The sequence below is a fragment of the Nicotiana tabacum genome, chromosome 1, assembly GCF_000715075.1.
Source record: "Nicotiana tabacum cultivar K326 chromosome 1, ASM71507v2, whole genome shotgun sequence".
Lineage (NCBI taxonomy): Eukaryota > Viridiplantae > Streptophyta > Magnoliopsida > Solanales > Solanaceae > Nicotiana > Nicotiana tabacum.
In genome coordinates this window covers 34,740,730-34,744,199 of record NC_134080.1, presented here as the reverse complement: position 1 = coordinate 34,744,199, position 3,470 = coordinate 34,740,730, and positions in this window count along the sequence as shown.

Genomic DNA, 3,470 nt, shown 5'->3' with positions numbered 1-3,470 from the left:
ATAGCATGACTGAGTTCAAGTATAAAGTCAAAACAGTGACGAAATATCAATAAAAATCCCCTAGGGTTCAAATAGTTGGCACGAGACCCAAATTTGGCTTTCAGCCCAAAATATCATGTTCACAAATAGATTTTAGTCAAATACGCGGTAAAATAGTCATTCGGGACAGACTAAGTCACAATCCCCAATACTGCACGACTCCACACTCATCATCAAGCATGTGTGTCACCTCAATATGGTACAACAATGTACAATCTGGGGTTTCATACCCTCAGGACATCATTTACAATCATTACTCACCTCAATCTGGTCCAAACTCTAGCCCGCGATGCCTTTGCCCCTCGAATCGGCCTCCACTCGCGTCGAATCTATCCAAAATCATAATCACGGCATCAAAATATGCTAACGAAACGAAGCCCAAGCAAAAATATTCAATTTACAACATAAATCCCAAAATTACCAAAACCCAACCCCCGGGCCCACGTCTTGGATTTCGGTAAAAATCACATCAATGGATTCCTTATCACTCCCCGAGTTAACTAATACCAAAAGCATCAAAATCCAACCACAAATGACCCCTCAAATCTCAAATTCTAGGTCTCCAATTTCAAGCCCTGGTTCTTCAATTTTAGGCTTAATTTCCATGATTAATTAGATAGATTTCACATTAGAATCGAGTATTAAGTCCATGAATCTTACCTCCAAGTGATTCCCCTGAATCCCTCTTCAATCCTCTTCAAAAATCTCCAAAAAGGCTCAAAAATGGTGGAAATAAATCGCAAAATCACGGACAAAGCTACTATTTAAACATTCTGCCCAGGTCTCATTTCCTTCTTAGCGAACGCGGTCAACGCCTCGCGTTCGCGAAGCACAAATCTACTTTGACCAAAATTTCCTCTTCGCGATCGTGACCTGCCTATCGCGAACACGATGCTTCCTCAGACAACTCTTTGCGAACGCACCCCCTCTCTCGCGAACGCGATGAACAACTCGACCTCAAGCCCAACTGGCCAAATTCCTCTACGCGAACGCGGTCCCCTTCACGCGAATGCGATGACCAATCACACAACCCTTCACGAATGCGAAGCCTTCCTCATGAACGCGAAGTCTTAAATCAACTGCCTTCTCAGCTAACCTTTCGCGAACGCGAAGGTCAAATTCTCTACAACACTGCAGCAGTTTTTCTACAATTCCAAACACATGAAATGGTCCGATTGACTACCCGAAACTCACTCAAGGCCCTCGGGACCTCAACAAAACATGACAACTTATCCCATAGCCTCATTCAAACTTGTTCCAACCTTCGGAATGCTCAAAACAACATCGAAACACCAAATTCGCATCGGATTCAAGCCTAAGAACTTCAAATCTTCTAAATTACGCTTTTGATCAAAAACCCCAACCAAACCACGCCCGAGTGACCTGAGGTTTTGCACACACATCCCAAATGACTCAACGGAACTACTACAACTCTCGGAATTCCATTCCGACCCCTATATCAGAATCTCACCGATCAACCAAAAATCGCCAAAAATCCAATATCGTCAATTCAAGCCTAATTCTACTTCGGACCTCCAAAATTTATTTCGATCACGCTCATAAGTCCCAAATAACCTACCAAAGCTATCCAAACCATCGGAACTCACATCCGCACCCTCTAACATATAAGTCAACATCCGGTTGGCTTTTCCAACTTAAGCTTCCTCAAAAGAGACTAAGTGTCTCAAACCTTACCAAATTCTTTCTGAACCCTAGTCGATCAACCCGATGACACAAAATACAACTGAACAAAGCAATAAGAAGCATAAATGGGGGAAACGGAGTGTAACTCATGAGATGACCGTCCGGGTCATCATAACTCAGTGAGTCTCAACAATAGGGGGCGAAACTTTACTAACATATACATTACGAGCAAAGATTCTAAATGCATGTAAAACATAAAGCTTATAAGAATAATTCTAAAATAATTGCATACTAGTAGTTTATGAATATTCTAAAAGAAATTCTTTTCTTTTTCTTTCTTATAAAAAAAACTTCGCTTTATACTTTGGGAGTTCCAACTATCCTGACTTAATTCTGTCTTAGTCACTGTGTGATCAATACGGGTTTGATCCCAACCTGATCGAATAGGCCCAATCCACGAGGTGCCACTCGCTTCATGGTTCTCAACGCTCATGTATCACACCTTAGCATGGCTAAGTAATTTCTCAGCAACGAGACCCTTGGCTCGTGTGCTCCCTACTTTGGCACAAGTAGTTTCAGGAAGTCAATGCCTTGGTCAAGACCCTCGGCCTGGACGATGACCCCTTCTCAAAATAAAGGATACTCCCAAAAATCTTTTCTTTCTACTTTTTCTTATGACCTTTCAAGTTTAAATCTTTTCTTTTTGGAACATCATGTACATGTTCGGGATGGTATCCTTAAATGTAAAGCATGGCATAATTTTGAAATAAACATCTAAAAGTATTTCTAAAGATTCTTGTTTCTTCAAAAAATTTCAACATGAAAATAGCATATAAGAATAACACAAAATCTGAAAATTTATGCACGTATATCATAATAAATTATCTAAACTTTTGCTAAAAAAATTCTAAGTTAATAGGAACTCACCCACTCCAATTAAGTAAATATAAACTCTTTTAAGCAATTATCAAACACCTTGTATGCGTGCTTTTGTGAGTTAAACCACTTTAGTAAAGGGTTATATCAACTCACCTCAAAACTTCTCGAGCCAATACGTAGGCCCCAGTCCAATTGACACCAGTCAAACAATCGATTCTACAACAACCAGTGCATTTTAATCAATTTTAAAGTTCCACACCTAAACATGAAATTTATTGTTGACATAAAGGAAGAAGGGAATTAACTATTCAATTCTTACCGATTACTATTGTAGGATAATTGACAATAAGGAATTTTATGTATCTGAGTTCAAGAATTAGTGATTCGTAATGAAACCTCGAATCTTCCGTTTTTGCTGTAAAGCCGCTGTTGTTTCTTGGCAAACTGAACGTGGAGTTCTGTTCTTTTTTGTTCCTAAGGCTTATGCCCTTTTCCTGCCAAAAGCCCTTTATGGGCTTGGCTTGCACGCCCTTTTTCTTTTGCTTTCTTCTTCTTCTTTTTTGACTTAAGTAATAATTAATGATACCCACTTTTAATAATTAACAATACTAAAATTATTAATATTTTTTTAATTGTATATCCAATTATTTATGTGTGTGTGTGTGTATATATATATATATATATATATATATATATATATATATATATATATATATATATATATATATATATATATATGTATGATAAAAATAATAGTGATAATAATAATTTTGTTCTATAATTAGAGTGTTACAATCTTTCCTCCTTAAAAACATTCGTCCTCAAATGTTGCTAGGGCCTTATACTTAAGCTAACAATTATTTCTTAGGTCCTTGAACCTTTTAAGTTTTCTTAGCCCTACTCACTCT